We start from the raw sequence: 19,859 nt of genomic DNA, 5'->3' as shown, positions 1-19,859 counted from the left end.
TAGTAATGCCTTGGCTAATCAGAGTCTATTATTCGCCCAGTCAGGTCATGACAGTATAAAACATTTGTTCCCTTTCCATTGGTGCTTATTGTGAATGAACCGAAGTGTGCAAGACAAAAAGCTTTGATGAAACTTGCCTTTTTTGCATACAGTTGGACATTATTGAACTGTTGTACATTGTTGTGGCTCGGCCTCTCTCACAATGCCACCACACAAGGCCTTATAGATGATTATGGAGGAACAATGTGTATTGTGGTTGATTATTTCTTGAAATAACTAAAGAGAGGACAGAACTGTGAGCGTCGGCCCCTTATAAAATGAGCTTTGTAAAGGGTAACATTGAGGAGCTAGGAAAGGGCAGGAGAGTTAAACAAATACTTTTCAACAATATTCACATTAGGGCATTCTTGCAACTTTAAAATACACAAAAATAGTCAAGCAGCAAAAAGGGGAGGAAATAACCATAACAGGAGAAAACATCCTGTGGTCAATGAAGTATTTCAAAAGCTAAAAAAAGAGAACTGTGAACATCGGCCCCTTAGAGAATGAGGTTTGTAAGTGATAATGGGGAGCCAGGAAAGAGCAGGGGAGTTAAACAAATAATTTTAATCAATCTTCACAGTAGGGAACACTTACAACATTACAAAAAAATTAAGTAGTTCAGCAGCAAAAAGGGGAGGAAAGAACCATAATAATGATCAGAAGAGAAATAGCATTTGGGAAAATAATAACCATTGACAAAGAAAATAGAGGTCGGCCGTTTGGTCATTCAAGCCTGCTCTACCATTTAACACGATCATGGCTGATCATCCATCTGTTCCTGCTTTCTATCTATACTCTGATCCCTTTCACCCCAAGGATTATATCCAAATCCTTCATAAATACATTCAATGTTTTGGCTTCAGGTGCTTTCTGTGGCAGATAATTCCAGAGGTGAGGAAATTTTTTCTTATCTCAGTCCTAAATAGCTTGTCGATGACAGGTTAAAGAGACACTAGGATCCCATCTTTGTGCTCCCATGTATGCCCATATCCTAAAAGTCTGACTCATGGTTCTGGACACCCTGTTTATTGAGAACAGCCTTCCTGTGTTCATCCTGTGTAGCCCTGTCAGAATTCTTTTGTTTCTATGAAAGGCCACTCTTCTGAACTCGAGTGAATATAGTCCTAACTGATCCAGTCTTTCTTCACATGTCAGTCCTGTCATCCCAGGAATCATTCTGGTCAACCTTCATTGTCCTCCCTTCACAGCCAAAGCATTCTTCCACAAGGATAATGAGACCAAAATTGCACACAAGAATCCAGCTATGGGCTCACTGAGACCTGTGGAATCATAGAAGGACGTTCCTGCTCCTGTATCTGAATCCTCTCGTTAAGAAGGCCAAAAGAAACTAACTTGTGCTTGGGACATTTGAAAACAAAATGTAAGTTTTGTGTTAAATACAAAGCTAATTTATTTGCTTTTTACCCAGAAATAAAAACCTATATTTTCAGGAAAGTCAATTTAACCTCAGTAGAAACAGACAACAATGAAATGTGTTCATTACCGAACATAATTAATAGCAAAATGCAACCACTGTGGTCATTTGTGAATTCACTCATGTTTCGCGGGGGGCGGGAGGGGGGGGGGTCGGGTGTTTGAGTGAATCCCTTCCCACATTCAATGCAGGCAAACAATCTCTCCCCAGTATGACATCACTGGCATACAATGAGGCGAAATGATCACCTGAACCCAGTTTGAAAGTGAAAGCACTGGAACAGTCTCTCACCTGTGTAAACACATTGATGGATCATCAATTGTTGAGAACTTTTAAAGCATTTTCTGCAATCTGAACATTCAAAGTTATTTCAATAATGTGAACAAGTTCATGGGGGCTAATTGTTCAGAATCTTTATACCATTTCCTACATTCTCTGGTCAGAATGAACTTGCTCGTGTTTCAGCAGGTACAAATGATCTGACGAATATCTTCCTGCACATGAAGCAAGTGAATGGTATCTCCCCTGTGTGGATGCATTGGTGTACAGCGAGGTCACATATTCATCTGTACCCAGTCCCATCATGAGAGTATCTTATTGGGCTCTCAACAGTGTGAACATGTTGATGGGACATCAGTTCTCCAGAACATTTACAGCATTTCCTGCAGTCTGAACATTGAAAAGGTCTCTCATTAGAATGAACTTTCTGGTGTTTCACCAGGTCAGATGAGTGAATAAAACACTTCCTACATATGGAATAGATGAACGGTCTCTCCCCAGTGTGAATGCGCTGGTGTATTGGGAGTTCAGATGATCGCTTGAACCGAGACGCACAGTGAGAGCACCTGAATGGTTTCTCAATAATGTGAGATATTAGTTCTCGCGAACTTTTCTCGCAATTCCTAGAGTGTGGATATTTTAAAGGTCTCTCCCCAGTGTGAACGTGCCGGTGAGTCAGCAGATGGGATGAGTGAGTGAATCCTTTCGCACACTCAGAGCAGATGAACTGCCTCTCTCTTATATGAACTTGCTGGTGTTTCAGCAGACTGGATGATCAAATTAATCCCCTTCCGCAGTCAGGGCTGGTGAACGGTCTCTCTCCAGTGTGACCAATCTGATGACTTTCCAGGGAAGATAGATATTTGAATTCCTTCTCACAGTCCTCACATTTCCATGGTTTCTCAGTGTGAACACTGGTTTTGGCTTCCATGATCAAAGCCTGATGATATTCAAGACATGATGAATTCAACATTTCCGTTAGAATCTGCAGCGAGATTTGAGTTCACTGACTGCAAATGCTCCAACTTTCTGTAAAATGAATGACAGACAGTAAGAAGTAAATGTGACCCACAGAGAAAAAGGCAGAACTTTAAAACTGGACTGAATACATCTTATCATTTGTGCGATAGACAGTGGACAATGCGACCGTGAAAGCTCTTGGATTGTTATAACAATAGAACTGGTTCAGTATTAAGCTTCAGTGAAAGGAACTGGCTGCCAAATCTGGGGCTGCATAAAGGTGTTCTTTGTGGGAAAACTGAGAAATAGGGAGAGCATTAATGGAGATGGGCTTCATATGGGCAGCACGGTGGATCGGTCGTTAGCACTGCAGCCTCACAGCACCAGGGACCTGGGCTCGATTCCAGCCTTGAGCGACTGACAGTGGAGTTTGCACATTCTCCCTCTGTCTGTGTGGGTTTCCTCCCACAGTCCAAGGATGTGCAAGCTCGGTGGATTGGCAATGCTAAACTGCCCGTAGTGTTCAGGGGTGTGTGGGTTATTGGGGGATGGGTCTGGGTCTGGGTGGGATGCTTCAAGGGGCAGTGTGGGCTTGTTGGACCGAAGGACCTGTTTCCACACTGTAGGTAATCTAATTCATCTGCCAGTAACTCTAACAACCTCCCAAACTCACCAGACGGAAACACAAGATCAGGTGGTGCATGGGAAAACCATCACTTCCAGGACTCTTAGCAGCAGATTCAGACTGGAAAAGTTTATTGACTTGCTCAATATGTCAGAATGCATTTTATTAAAAATTAAACCTGCTGAAAAATAGGGACAGTGTTCATTCTGACAGTCAGAGTTTATTTTAGCCTCTAGTTCAGTTAGAATGTAATACTTTGCCAATGATTTTCTGTATCATATAACCTACTCTGCAAATAACATCTTTCTTCAGGCTATCTTCAAGTTTTTGCAAGAAGAAAATAAATGATGAATCATTTGTACCTTACACATTTTAATTACTGTCCTCACTGCTTATGACGGAGACTGTACTACATAGTGAATAGCACATACAGATTGGGCTATTATTCTGCAGAAAAAAAAAATCCATTCAGTTTGCAAGCTGCGCCATGACTTTCATTTTAACTTCCCAACCCAGACAAAATCCTCTGTTAAGAACAAAGAACAACATAGCACAGGAACCAGCCCTTTAGCACTCCAAGCCTATGCCTGCACATTCTAACCCTCCATGCTAAAAATGCCTTGATTCACAGGATCCACATTCCTCTCTTCCCTTCCTGTTCATGTATTCAGTCAGGTGCTTCTTGACTGCTGCTGCTGCGTCTGCTTCCATTGCCTCCTGTGGCAACACGTTTCAGGAACTCAGCAACCTTTGTGTGAAAAGCTTGCCTTGCTTATCTCTTTCACACATTCCCCCTGCAGCTTGAACTTGTGTCCTCTAGTAATTTATCCCTCTGCCCTCGGGAAAAAAAGTGTCATACATTCCGCTCTATCCATGCCATTCACGATCTTATAAACTTCTCTCAGGCTACCCTCTCAACCTGCTGCGTCCCAGTGTAAACAAACCGAGTCTTTCCAACCTTTCTTCAATGCTAAACTCCCCCATAACCATGCAACATCCTGGGAAACCTATTCTATACCCTCTCCAAAGCATCCACATCCACATGTGATGTCCAGAACTGAATGCAATATTCTAAGTGTGGCCTAACTAGAGTTCTACGAAGCAGCAGCATGACTTGCCTGTCCATATCGCCATTGCACCTTCCAATGAAGGCAGTCAAACCAAAGGCCTTTTATACTAAATTATCTACGTGCACCATCACTTTCAGTAGCCTGTGGACCTGCACACCCAGATCCATCTGCATATCAATGTTCCTAAGAGTTCTGTCATTTACTCTATAATTTAAACCTGTACCTGACTTTCCAAATTACATCCCCTCATATCTGTCCAGATTAAACTACATGTCATCTTTCTGCCCATAACTCCAATTTATTTATACTCTGCTGTATCATCTGACAATCCTTCTCACTATCCGCAACTCTACCAACCTTTGTATTGTCCGCAAACTTATTGATTAGACCAGCCACGTGTTCTTCCAAGTTATTTATGTAGACCAGAAACAGCAGAGGTCCCAGCACTGATTCCTGTGGAACACCACTAATCAAAACCCTCCATTCTGAACAGTATCTTTCCACTGCTACACACTGTCTTCGATGTAGCTATCTCTCCAGCTCATGTGACATCATCCTTTGTACCAGTTTGCCCTGATGGACTACTGCACCATTCTAATGGAGCTCGCATGACCTGAAGGCACAGCAGCTTTCTTTCAATTTGACACTTTTCAATCTTCCAGATTGAATGTGGAATTCTGCAGTCCCTGCACCATCAAACAATTATAAGCATCTGGAAAACTTGACCTGGAAATATGCTGGTACTGATGTCATGTTCAGACTGTTACTTCTCATCGTCAATTCCCCACTCAGTGGAAATAGTTTCTCTGTAACTCCGCTATCAGTCACTAATCATATTCCTAAAACTTTGATCAAAAATATTTCTTATTAATCAATTTCCAGGGATACCTCTCTCAGAATGAAGTGATGTGTTTTAGCAGAAGGGATAGGAAGAGGCAATAACACAACACTAAAGAGTGTGCAGAGTCTGAGGGATTCACATGCACAGATATTCGAAAGTAATAAAATAGATTAATTCGTCAGAGAAAATTTGATGCTGATTGATTCCAAAAAAATACTGAACCAGCATTTGAGAGAAAAAGGCAAAGGTGCAGGGATAAAACAAGGGAATAGGACTGACTGGATTGCTCCAGACATTTGGCATGGGCTGAATGGTTTGCACTTTTTGATTGTTTTATATGGTCCTTCTTGTATTCTAAACCTACAGATTCAGTTATCAATCAGGGGAATCTGTGCTACATGCACTCCATCGTTGTTAGACCGTTCCTGACAGCAAGTCCGAGAACTAAAAACAGCTAACCACAGATAGTGTATCTCAATTTCTGATATCTTAAATCTTTTCCCACAGGCACACAGACACATACCTGAACGCACCCACATTCAGATGCTGATAATATTCAGATCCTCAATCAAGTTACTCTTTCACAGTTTGGTCTGAGGTTCAAGTCTGCCAAATTCCTCTGCTGACATTGATCTGTAAGAGTGTAAAATCCATCACGATCAATCCAGGATAGAGATTCAGAACAGAAAAAGAAAAGCATTTCTCTTGGTTTGAAGTTGCTGTTCGTAAATCCTGCTCGCCTTCCCCTCGCCCCGTTCCCAACAAGTAAAGGACATGCGCGCGCTCCGCTTCCAGTTGACCCCGGATAAAGATGGCGGACTCACACGGCTCAGAAAACATTGCCCCCAATAAACATGGCGGCGCCCAGCCCTGTCTCGCGAAACAAAGGAATTCAGCAATTCCAGTCTATTCGTGACAAAACCGGGATCGGTATTTTTCAATTCAGTGACGGTGGCTACTGTCAGATTTTAAAAAGCCTCTCCGCCCAATTAGTGAAATACTCACTCACTCGATTTCTAATTTTCACCTTTCAAATCCTTATCGCGCCTGTTCCTTATCCGATTCCTCCGGCTCTCCTTTGCCTCCGGTACTGCGCATGTTTGAAACGCGTCAGATTGCGCGCGCACAAGTGGGCGTATACATTCAGAGATAATGGAGACTGCAGATGCTGGTGAATCTGAGATAACTCGTGTGCGTCTGAAACATCAGCTCTTGTGCTCCTAAGATGCTTCTTGGCCTGCTGTGTTCATCCAGCTTCACACTTTGTTACCTGGGCAAATGCATTCCCGCCCAGAATGCTGGGAAAAACACGCTGCCATTGAGCAGCAATATTGATATAACGAAGATATGAAGGAATATGCCAGGACGAAAGATGCAGGAATCCATTGATACAAGTGCATGGTCCCTGTCTGTCCTGGTTCTAATAAACAGCAGAACAAAGAGATATGAACACACACTCAACGGATAAAGTGAACAAAATATACACCTTTCCTGTGTAGAATATTTGAATTTCGCCGCAAGAAAAATGCATTTATTGGTGATAAAATCATTTCAAATTTCAAAGCTGAACGATGTCAGGTAGGAAACTAAATAAATGCATTCTCAAACTAAAGTGTGAAGAGTCTTCCTGTGGGATGACTGTGCTGATATGTCAGTAGTTTAAGATGTTCAGGCAAGCGTGAAATGTTACGCACGAGTTTCAGAAGAGACTGAGATGTCAATCACTTCTGTAATGTGTTTCATTGTCTCAGCACTCTTTGAATAAACAAAAGCAGACTCAATCAACTCGAAATATTCAGCAATAGTTGAGAGAGAAATGCACTTTATATTATATGACTTCTCTGCATCAGTCCACAGAAAGGGAAAATTAACTCTTTTTCTCAAGCCAGAGACTTATCGTTGAGACTGAGTATTTCCAATATCTTCTTGTTTTATACTCAGTCAAAGAACTGATTTCTGAATTGTACAATCAATTCATTTGTGACTCGTATCTTTTTTTGTGTGTGTCCACACACTAGTGGAAACATCTTCCGTGTTTAATCTGTCCGTCAGGCTTAGCACAAGAGTTAGATGACAGCTCCAAGAACAAATCAAGTCAGCACTTCTATCCTTTGTTTCAAGATGTTACTTTTCTTTTCTCTGCAAAGAGAAAGAGCGTCCAGAAATGCTGCTTGCCTTGTGGAGAGAGAAGATTTCGGAGACACAGTAAAGAAGTACAAGTCCAAAGAACTGGACACTATCGTGGCTTGGGCTAACAAGTGACAGATATCATTTGCTCCATTTAAATGGCAATCAATGACATTCTCAAAAAGACAAAATATAATCACAATCCTTTGACATTCAATGGCATTACCGTCACTAAATGCCCCACTGTTAACATGCGGGTGGATCCCATTTACCAGAAACTCAACTAGACTTACCACAGATACACAGTGAATACAAGTGTAGGTCAAAACCGATGAAATACTGCCGTGAGTAACTCACCTGCTGACTTCCCAAAGCCTGTCCATCTTCTATAAAAGTGAAATGGAATAACTTCCCACTGGATGGGCGTAACTCCATTAAGCCTGAAGAAGCTTGAGACCATCCAGGACAATGCAAACCACATCACTGGCACTACACCCATAAACATCCACTCCCTCCACCACCAACCTTCAGTTACAGCAATGGGTTTTGGGTCAGCTGATACACAGGAAAACCAATGACTGCCATTTCCCATGCTGATCACTCAGTATCCTGACTTGGAAATGTATCGCAATTCTTTCACAGTTGCTGTGTCAAAATTCTGGAATTCCCTCCCAAACAACATAGTGGGGCGAATTATAAAACTAAGACCACTGCAGTTCAAGAAGCCAGCTCACCACAACTCCCTCAAGGACAATGAGGGATGGGCAATAAATGCTGGCCAGCTACCAACATTCACATCCCACAAACACATTAACAAATAAACATTGGTGGGCGACTATCTAAGATGAAGGAGGTAGGTTTTTTTAATATTAATGCTAAATATATTGATGGTCAACAAGAGAGTCAAAGGTTATTATGATAGATAGCTTGTGGAGTTGAAGCTACACGCAGTTCAGACATGATTTTATTTCATGACCAAGCAGGCGAGAGTGGCTAAATGGCACATACCTGCTCCTAGTGCTGACATGTACATGTATAGTCATATTGATGCTATTCACAGACATTCAGGTGTCAGCTCAAAAGATCAAAATTTAAGTAAAAGCTGAGACATTTGACTGAATGAAATGAGACGTCTGTTATCTGCTTGGGAAGCTGTTCCTAAATGGGTCCCTGTTAAGCAAGTGTGGTATCAGGAAGAGACCGTGAAAACAAGAGATGGAGATCAATTTATTTTGAAAGGGAGAGAAAAAAGGAATGCACTTCCAGGCACTCTCCAGGTGATGGTGTTTCTCCTCATCTCAGTCCTAAAATATTTACCCCATATCCTTAAACGGTGGCCCCTTGTTCTGTAATTCCCCACCATTGGAACATTCTTCCTGTATCTAACCTGCCCAGTCCTGTTTGGAATTTGGAGATTTCAATGTGATCCCCTCATTCTTCTATCCTCCGGTGAATACAATTTTAACCGACTCAATCTCTCTTCATACGTTATTCCTACCGTCCCAGGAGTCAAGTTGGTAAACACATGCTGAACTCTGTCGAAAGGAAGAACACTTTTTTTCGGATAGGCATGCCAAAACTGTACACAATATAACAGGTGTGGACTTAGTTAGGCCCTGTGCAGTTGCAGCTAGGCATTCTTGTTCCTGTATTTGGATCCTCACTCTACAAAGGCCAACAGATAATTTGTTCCCTTACCGCCTGCTGCACTTGTGCACTTACTGTCAGCAACTGGTGCGCAAGGATCCTCTGGTCTCGTTAACACTGCATGTGCCATTCAAACGATAATCTGCCTTGTTTTTTTTATTGCTACAAAATGGATAGGCTTACATTTATCCAAATATAACGTAACCAATATTAATTTTCACTTACAAAGCTTCTCCAAATCACACTGCAACATGTATGCACCCAGCTTTGTGCCATCTAAAAAGTTTGAAAAATTATATTTAGTTTCCTTATCTAAATCAGCAGCATACATTGTGAACAGCTGGGGTTCAAGAACAGACCCCTGTCATACCCCACTAGTTACTGTCTGACATTGTGAATAGCTGGGGTTCAAGAACAGGTCCCTGTTATACCCCACTAGTTACTGTCTGACATTAGGCAAAAGACACATTTACTTTGAATCCACGTTGACTACGTGCTGACCAGTTTCGTAACCAACTCATTACACTCCCCCCAATCCCCTGCATTTCAACCGTACACATTAATCTCTAATCGATTCTTCAAAGGTCTTCATAAAACCTAAGAAACACCTCTACTGGGTCACCATGATCAACTCTACTCGTGACATCCTGAAAGGCAAACATCAGATTTGTCAAGAATGATTTCCCTTTTGCAAATCTATGGAGACTGTTTGCTTCTGTTATTGTATTCTGCGTACTGTGCTCCAAAATTCTTGGCAATGGAATTGTGCATCTTCCATAAGATTTATCTCAAACTCACTGGTCCATAATTAAAGGGTTTTTCTCTTCCCTTTTAAATCTTATGATTACAGTAACTACCCTGTAGTCTGGAGGGACTGTCAAAGTGTCAAAGAAATTGTGGAAGATAGCCAGCAATGCATCCATTATTTTGAAGACCCCTTCTTTAAGTCAACTGGGAATGTATGAGCTTTTGATCCCATCAATTTGTCTAAAATCATTTCTTGTGCCATTATAAATTTCACCGTTTCTGACTGGAATAGACCTATATTAGTTACAATCGATGCTTTCCCCTTTATATACACACAGAGTGTTTCCAGTCAGTTGTTACATGCCTGCAAGTTTACTCTCATACTCAACTTCCCCTTTTTATTTAATCTCTTGGCCCTCCTTTGCTGACTTCGAACCCGTTCCCAATTCTGAGATCTATTTGTTTACTTGCCAATCTGAACATCTCACATTGACTTTAACTTGCCACTTACGCCATGGTTTGGCCGTTCTTTTCCTTGTCCTCTTGCAGCATACAGGAATGACATGTTTTGTCGTTCACTGATTCGCTCTGTGAATGTTTGCCATTGTTGGAACACTATCATGTGAGAAACATTTCTCAATCCATTATACCCAACCTCATGAAGAATTCTGTTATTTTACAGTCATTCATCCCCAAATGGTCTTTCACGATGACATTGTCGATTATTCATTTCTCATTGCTTAAATACCCCAATCTAAATGTTCTTTTTACTCGTTGGTTCCACAAACTATTCATCAAGAAAACCATCCTGTACACACTATACTAATTGCCCGTCCATGGTATTGTGGCTATTTTTATTCACCACATCTGTATGAAGATTAACATCTCTCACAACGATAGATATTGTTTTACCACATGCATCTCTGATGTCCTGCTTAAAGCCATCTCAACATCACTACAGTTTGGTGCTCCATATAACACTCTTACTTCCTTGTTTCTCAATTATCTACACGTAGATTCTATACTGCATCTTTCATCAATAATAATATGTGCATGTCCACTTTAAACAGTAATACAATTGCATCACCGTTCACGAACTGGATTACAATTACTCTGAACAAATTACACAACTTTAGAGACATCTACAAGGCATACTACCAAAAAAATAAAAAATGAAGCCAGAGGGATCCAACACATCCCGATTCTATGGACACCCCAAGGTACACAAACCAGGGGTCCCTCTCAGACCCATTGTCCCACTAACAGGCACACCAACATATAGACTTGCCAATGAACTACAACAAATTGAAATACTTTCTGGCCAATGCTACCCACTCATTCACTCATCCCAGGAATTCCTCAATATCATTAAGGACACCAGGATAGAAGATGATAAAGTAGGCAGGCAACCCAGGAGACCAACAACCTCAATAAAGAAACCAACATGAAACTACTAGATCTGTGCCTCACAACACACTTCACCTTCAATGACAACATATGCAAAAAAAAATCAGGACTGATTGCAGAAGCAGTAATGCAAAGTTTAAAATGGACAGCACTCCCCACTGGTTTGAATTAATTGGCTGATTTCAGCTCATTGCCAAAACATCAAAACAAGCCTAAGGTTTCCTATCACACAGTTAATTGATACACGTTTCCGTTTTAGAACTGGCTGTGCATCATCAGCTACATGCAGGCACATTCTTTTCTCTCTCTGTATATATCCCTAAGCTAAGAAAAACACTTTACCTCTTAATGAGGCCATGCACTATTGACCCATCCATTATTTTACAACAATTTCAGATTCCTGCCTTCAAATTCACGATTTGAGTCGGTGAGCTTTCAGCTGTGATGAGTGAAAAAAAAATTCCACACTCTCTCCACTGTGGCTGCATTGGTGTTTTGACATTTTAGATGAGTCTTCACAGACTCTTCCACACAGAGAGAAAACGTGTGCTTCTCCCCAGTACGAATGCTGTTTCTTTCTTCAGTGTTCAAAACCTTTTAACAATTTGGTTATGATAAAGACAGAGACTGTCAGATCTGGATATGGTTTCATCTGCATCTTAAATTGCAAACCAACCTTTCAAACAGAAAATAAAAAGACAGGAGAAAACAGAAGAACACACACGTGTTGCGAAATTGAGAGAAATTAATCTGGCCATTTGTGAAGCCAAGACTTGGGGAAAAATTAAAATGTAAACTGTATGAATACCATAAAAATCAGTCAGTATTTACACAAACCTACAGAGGTGGGAGATTCGGGAGCCAACGAGCTTTCTGCCCATACAATTTGATCCCTTTACTCCTCAGAACTAAGAATAGATGAAGAAACCCATTAATAACCTCGAACTTCAGTCTCCAGTTCTGTAGTTGCCTCCTCAAACGTCTCCAACTCTCCCTCCTTTTCAAAATTGCCCTTCAAAAGCTGATACATGTGACAAAGTTCTTGATCATCAGCTTTATGTCTCTTGGTGGCAAATCCTGCGATATCATATGTCTGTGAAATTCCAGCGAGCATTTCGTTGTACTGAGATTGCTACATAAATGTCAATTTTGTTGGGTAACTTATACACCTATCAGTGTTCGTTCATCATTGCGGTGTGAGAATTCTCAGAAAGAATGCACATGGATGCTCATGGTTCACGTAGTCCGCTCTTACCTGCTCACAGACTCCTGGGGATTGACCATATTCCCTAGTCTCTTGCTCCTTAAACTTGTCCTCATTCAAGAATGGAGTTTTATTTAAAAAATAGCTAGTGGAGCAAAATGGAGTTAGCAGTTCTTTTATTTTTAAAGATTTGTTACAATAACTGCAGAAGAAACATTGATAAAACATCACCCGTTTAAAATTCTATTACTCACGGTGACCACCTACAGGTACATTAGAAGGATGCAGGGAGAAAAGAGTTTAGAAACGCTTACCAACACAGGTCCAGTAAAAGAGCCATGAGAGGAAGAGGAAGAGGAGCAGGGAAGATGCCTACACTTATATCGCTCAAAACCTGTTCCTGGAACCACTTCAACCCCGCACAGCTGACAGAGCCATCTATGAGCTGGCAACTGCCTGAAGTTTGACCCAGTCCTGTTCAGGAGTGGGTCAGACCAAGATGAGCCTCTGTAACCAGTTAGGTGGGACGGAGGAGTGGGGGGGAATCAGTGTTGGATAATCTCCTGCCCTGTTTCTTATCCCACATTGACCCTCCCTCACCATCCCCATGGCCCTGTAAACACAGACTGTAGATACCTGATGGGCCTTGGTGTGCAGACTCTGTCTGGGCATTTCTGGTGCAGAACAACAACTGTTCTGTCCTCATTCTCTGTATTGTTCCCATTTCTCCATTCCCAGTGAGTTATACATTATGCTGTTGCTCCCGCCCCCCCCTACTTATTCTGGCCGCTCTTCTCCATTTCTGTGGTAGTCATAGAAACTTCAAAAATAGCAGCAAGCACAGACCACTCGTCCCTTCATGCCTGTTCTGCTCACCAGTATGATTATGGCTGATCGTCCAGGTCAGGAACCACATATCCTTCGATTCCTTTGGCCTCCAGAACTATACCTAACTCCTCCTGGAAAACAGTGAGTGTATTCGACTCAGCCACGTCCTGTTGCAAAGAGTTTCACACACTCGGCACTTTCTGGGTTAAAAGAAAATCTTCTCACCTCAGTCTAAATGGTTTTCATCTTGTCCTTTTCTTTCTGTTTTCTCACTGATTGTCTTTAATTTGCATTTGGGATTGCTCACGGGCTAGTCACACTTCATCCGGACACTTCTTTTATCTCTTTACTTCTGCACCATCATCCCCTCTGATTTTGCAACGTGAACCCTTTTGTCAGTCAATAATTCCTGTTCTTCACCCACTCATTCCTTTTGTTCACTGTCACCCTCCACCCCTTGTTCACTGGCCTGAACATTCACCCAGTTTCTGTTCCCACAGACGTGGCTGGATTCATGGTCCACATATCCAGAGCCACAAAAGGGACCCTTCGACCCATTGAGTCTGTCCCAGTCAAAACACCAACAGACTAACTGCTCTAATCCATTTTCCAGCACCTGACCCGCTGCCAATTCCTTGGTATTTCAAGTATGTACCTGAATACTTCTTAAGTGAACTGAGGATTTCTGCACCTACCACACTTGCAGGCAATGAGTTCCAGATTCCCATACACTTCGGGTGAAAAAAAAGTCTCCCACGTTTGCAAAACTTTCAGTCCTTTCCTTCAGTTCATACCCCAGGTCATTGAACCCTCCAACAAGGGGAGCTATTCGTGCTGCCTCTTCTGTCTATGTCCCTCATCACTTTTAAACATCTCAATTATGTCCCCTCTCACTTCTCTCTGCTCCAAAGAAACTAACCCCAAACTTTGCGGGCTGTGTGGTTCCTTGCTGATGGAGAGTGATTCGATTCTACCCTGCCAGACATTCTGGGGAGGAGGATCTGCCATTACCAACAAATACTTCCTGCACACCCAAATCATCGCTGAGCTAGGCCATAGTCCCTCATTCGCTAGAGACCCCAAGTCTGCATCCTGTAAGTGGTAATGGGAGAAACGGCAAGAAAAATGGGGAATGAAATAAATCTAACACTTGCAGACAACTGGAATCCATCAACCCGACCAATACAGGGCCAGACAGTTCAGAAACGCTCACCAATTCGAAGTCTCAGGCTCAATATCCCCACAGACCTGTCACTCACACCCGAATTCCCGCCCAGTTCAGCGCAAACCTCCATCTCACAGCTTCCAGATCCTTAATGCAGCCATGCCGAGGAGTGGGATAGTCCAAAGTGAGTACCTCAATATCTCACTGTGAGATCTTCTTTCTCTGAACCAATCATTTGCTTTTTTTCCCCCATTGCTCCCTTCCTAGTGATTCCAACCTCCTGCAGTGGTCCCTGTCTCGCAGTTTAATGAAAGAAAATCCTCCCCATTCCTCTGGTGATCTTGGGGGGAGAGGTGCATCATACTGAGTCCTGATTTGCTGATTGTCACTCAAATTCACGATTAGTCTTTCAGATTTAAACCATCGGCAGTGTTTTCCAGTTCTCTCATCCTAAAAATGGCCGAAATCATTTAATTTGTCTCCTCAGAAACTGTGATTAATTGTCGAGCTCTTTCTCAGTTGGGAGATGATTCCGATGTCATTGGAATGTAACCACCACCCCGATTCGATCACAGTCCTTGCTACTAATAGGAAATCCTCAGTAAACATAAATGGAAACTGTGTGGAGGGTAGAAGATAGATAGAGAACAGATATAATGCAAAATATTTTTTTTAAAAACTGGAGGAACTGTGGATGCTGTAAATAAGGAACAAAAAGAAAAGTTGCTGGAATAGTTCAGCAAGCCTGGCAGCATCTGTGAAGAAGAAAAAGAAATCAGAGCTAACATTTTAGGTCCAGTGACTCTTCACAAAAATCTAAAGAACTGCAGATGCCATAAATCAGGAACAAAAACAAGTTGCTGGAAAAGTTGACCAGGTTTGGCAGCCTCTGTGAAGAAGAGTCAGAGTAAACTTTCCGAGTCTGTTGACCAGAGAAAGGGTGAGTATGGATGGACAACGCTTTTCAAAATGTGAAATATCTAAGTGGGTTGGTATCCTGCTAATGAAGATCAACAACATCCTGACTCGTGTGGAATTCTGGGTCAAAAATCAAGCTCTGACCAAAATACGAGCTGGAGCAGAACAGCTACTGTAATAAACTGAAACAATTTCACTTCTGACAAAGAGCCACTGAATTTGAAATTGTAACTTCTTTCTCTGTTCTGATGCTGCCACACCTCCAGCATTTCCCTGGCAATTTCTTTTTCTGTTCCAGCAAAACGTTTGCTCTGTTATTGATAATTGGCCAACAGCTTCATAAATGCCTTTGGTTGGAGAGAGACCTTCACCTGAATAATGCTGTAACGCTATCGATCCATTTTCTAGCTTAAGATGCAAATACCAGTTCATACTGGCTGATGGATGCAGAAAAACCCACAATTCCAAAAGGCTCAGAAACCGCTCTCAGTACAATAGTTGGCTTCCTGTGTGGGCAGCACATGCTCAAAGCGATTGCAAACCGGGTGGCTGGATCTGCAGAGACGGTTATCAATCAATTAGCCCAACTAATGGGAGTGAAGGAGAGGCGGGAGTGTATGGCCGCGCGGGAGCGGCTGGTCCTCCAACCAATGGGAGTGAACGAGTTGTGTTTTGAATGACAATGCAGCCGCTTTCACGACAAATTTCACGACGACCAGCCCCGCAAATATCGTTTCATTCAGCTCCATTTCACAACCTGCCCTTTGCTTTTGTGTGTTCTCTTGCATTCCTTTTTCCAGTTTTTTAAAAATTTCAGATGAATAAGCTACAGACAATATTAGAGGGAGGCAGCACGGTGTTTCAATGTTTCGCCTTGCTGCCTCAGACGGCCAGGGACCCGGCTTCGATTCCTGACTTGGCTGACAGTGTGGGTTCCTCCCACAGATCAAAAATGTGCAGGCCAGTGGATTGGCCATGCTAAATTGCATATTAATTCCAGGAGTGTATAGGTTAGGTGGTTTAACCATGGGGAATGTAGGGCTATGTGAATGGGATAGGAGATAGATCTGAGTCGGATGACTCTCGACGGGTTGGTGCAAACTTGATTGGCCAAATGACCTCTTTCTGCATTGTAAGGAATACATGATTGGATGTGCAGTTGGGAAACTCAACCCAAACAGCAGATCAGAATCTGACAGACAACCAATTCATAATAACCTGAATATTCCTGGATTTTGAACATTAAAGGAAATATCACTGTTCACTTTGGAGAGAAGCTATACACATGTTCTACGATTGGACAAGAATTCAGCCGATCATGAAGCCGATCAGAACATAAATGTACTGTTGACTCAGAGAAACCATGGAAGCATAAGGTATGTGGAAAGAGATTCGCGTTCCCATCTGAAATTGGGAATTCACTGACATAGTCACAGCAGAAACTCTGCTTTGACTGCAGGGAAGGAGTCACAGTGAGTCAACCTGCTGATACACCAGAGCTTTCACAATGGGAAGAGACCATTCAAGTACTCTGACTGTCAGACTGGGTTCAAACTTTCATTTCAACTCACTGCATAAAATTGTCGTCAGACCGGGAGCAAACGGGGAAATGTTTTCCTGTGATATGAAGGAAGCATTGGATGGAGTGTCGTATCCAGGACCAAAATTTGAATGAGTGTGAAAATATTACATTGGTTGGAGTACTCCTGATCAAAAAAAGAGGATGATTGTGCTTATTGGAGTCCAATCATCTCAGCCCGAGGGCATCTCTGCAAGAATTCCTCAGGGTGGTGTCTTCAGCCTCTCACGCCTTCAGCTGCGTTATCAACGAGCTTGCCTATTTCAGATGGTCAGAAATGGAGATATTCCCTGATGATTGTACAATATTCCAGGCTATTCAGTTTGCCTCAATCACTGAAATGGTCTATATCCATGTAGAGCAAGACTTTGACAAGATCCAGTCTTGGAATGATTACAGGCAATTGCCAGGCAATGGTCATCTGCAACAGGAATGAATCTAAGGAACTTGCAATGACAATCAAGGGAATTTTCATCATTGCATCCTGCACGATCAACATTTTGGAGTTTTCTTTGGCCACATACTGAATGTAACCAGTCATATAAACTTTGTGACTACAATAGGTCAGAGGCTAGGAAATTTACAATGACTTCACAGTCCGCCCACCATCGACAAGGCATGTGTCAGCAATGTGATGGAATACTCCCCACTTGCCTGGATTAGTGCAGCTTCAAAAATACTAAGCAACTCAAAGCCATCCTGCACAAAGCAGACCATAATCTTTGTCCATGAATCAAATTATTCAATAAGGGAATTAGTCTATTAGCTGCAAAGGAACAATGTACAGGCTTAGAGGCAGAAGGCAGGAGAATGGTATTGGGTGAGATATTCTCATTCTGAAGGCTAGTGCAGATAGTATGGTCAAATGGTTTCCTTGTGTGCTGCATCAATTAAGTGATTCAAACTCCAATGACAACCTTCAACATTCTCTCCCTTCAACACTGGTGGAAAGCAGCAATAGTTTTGACCAAGACCAATATGCACTGAAGTAACTTCTCTAGGATCATTCAACACCACTTCCCGAAACCACACTGCACTCAGTTGGTTTGGTTGTGGACAGAACCGAGTTCCCTGTGTCCTCCATCACTCCTCCCTTGGGGAGCAGTTACCTCAACGTCCCCACTCTGCTGCAGACCGTTTCCTTTTCCAAAAATATACTTTATTCTTAAAAAAAGTCTTGTGTGTGTGTATGTGTGTGAATATGTATTTACACAGCAGCACATCAACCAAACATACATTACCTAACAAACGGATACTAAAACTTTCACTAAACTAGTGACTGTGGGATATACAGCCCATTCGAATGATGCAACTTCAATTTATGTGAAGGTTGAGCCAGAAACTGATCTAATTTTCAGACTGCATACACTTTTTCTAAAGTCTCAGACTTTAGTCAGGCTCTGAATTTGACAAATTTCCAACATTCATGTTGCATCTTCATACCTGATAATACATTTGATAAAATAGCATGAAAAATTGGAATGTGAGTTTTTAGTAATTATGATTGTTGGATACCAATCATATTATTCACACTCTTTTTACATTGTGAATTCTGAATTACAATTAACTTTACAAAAGCAATTTGAATTCCAAGGTACCACACTGAAATTAACCTGAAACTCAAACTTTGAATCATGTTGATGTTTGGCACAAGGCTGTGGTGTGATATCACAAAATGGGACTCACTTGAATTTGCGTGGCATCATGGAGCACTAGTAAAACTGAAATTAATGATGATACAGGATTAAACTAACAAGTGGCTGGTCCATACTGGACATTAAAGATGAGGTTCGTAATTTTGAAGACCAATTGCCTGAGACAATTGCTTCAGATGAACCGAAGGGCAGTATAGTGAGGAAGGTGTTTGCTACACTTGCTTTCATTAGTCATTGCCTTGAGTATAAGATTTGGAAGGTCATGTTGTTGCTTCACAGCACATTGGTTAGTCCACTTTTGGAATACTGTGTGCTCTTTTGTTCTCCCTGCTACAGGCAGGATATTGAAAGGGTTGAGGAAAAAAAAATTGCAATGGTGTTGCCACAGTGGCTAGGTTTAAGCTATAGGGAGAGACTGAATAGCCTGGTTGGTGGGGTATGTTCGTCAGAGAGGCATCAAAGACTGAGGGGTGACCTTATCGAGGTCTATAAAATCATGAGGTGTATGGATATGGTAAATAAACAAGGTCTTTTCCATGGGGCGAGGGAGTACAAAACTAGAGTGTATACGCTAAAGGTGATGGGAAAAGAAATAAAAGGTACATATGGGGCAATTTTTCTTGCAGAAGGCCTGCGTGTATGAAATGAGATAGCATGGGACATGGTAGAAGCTGAGGCAAGTACATTCAAAGGCATCTGGATGGGTACATAAGGAGTAAGGGTTTTGTTGTGGGCCAAATGGGGGTAGTTTAATTTAGGATATCTGATTGGCATGGATGGGCTGATTGAAGGGTGTGTGTCCATGCAGCATAACTCTTTGTCTGCGTCCAACCAAACCAAAGGCATCATTTACTTCACCCAACCTGTATTTACATGCATTCCAGGCACCAGGAGGGTCCACTACCTGAATGGACACCCATTTAACTTTAGCAGGTAGCCCTGTACAGTGGCTGTTGCCCACTGCACCTTGGCAGCAGTTCCCCCCAAGCTTTACTGAGTCCTCATCATGAAGTCCTAGACTTTGAATGTGCCAGTCTACAACGTTGTGTGGAGGTCAACACCCTCTTCTGGAACACCAGTAAGTACCAATCAGACCAAGACCTCTTTGCCAGAAATCAATGACAATTTGTAAGGGCATGATACAGTACCTGTTATTAACACAAAAATAGAATTTGCTGGAAAACCTCAGCAGGTCTGACAACAGCTGTCGAGAGAAATCATGGCTAAAGTTTCGGTTTGACTGACCTGTCCTCCGAACAGTATCCATCACATTGTTTCAGGCAGCAGACACCTCCTGTACAGCTGTGGCGTCTGTTACAGTTTCTCTAAA

The 19,859-nt window shown here is 42.1% G+C and overlaps 1 long non-coding RNA gene across 1 annotated transcript; it reads right to left on the bottom strand.

Annotated features, from left to right (window-relative positions):
• Nucleotides 1–1,637: 1,637 nt before the first annotated feature.
• Nucleotides 1,638–6,359, bottom strand: LOC132210242 (uncharacterized). Its single transcript, XR_009446469.1, has 3 exons — nt 6,262–6,359; nt 5,776–5,885; nt 1,638–2,785 (listed from the first exon to the last, which is right to left on the bottom strand). It is a non-coding gene; the product is annotated as an uncharacterized LOC132210242 (long non-coding RNA).
• Between the last annotated feature and the right edge of the window lie 13,500 nt (nt 6,360–19,859).

Source organism: Stegostoma tigrinum, chromosome 11, assembly GCF_030684315.1.
Source record: "Stegostoma tigrinum isolate sSteTig4 chromosome 11, sSteTig4.hap1, whole genome shotgun sequence".
Lineage (NCBI taxonomy): Eukaryota > Metazoa > Chordata > Chondrichthyes > Orectolobiformes > Stegostomatidae > Stegostoma > Stegostoma tigrinum.
The sequence above is the reverse complement of the archived record's forward strand: the minus strand, read 5'-3'. Positions and strand labels throughout refer to the sequence as shown.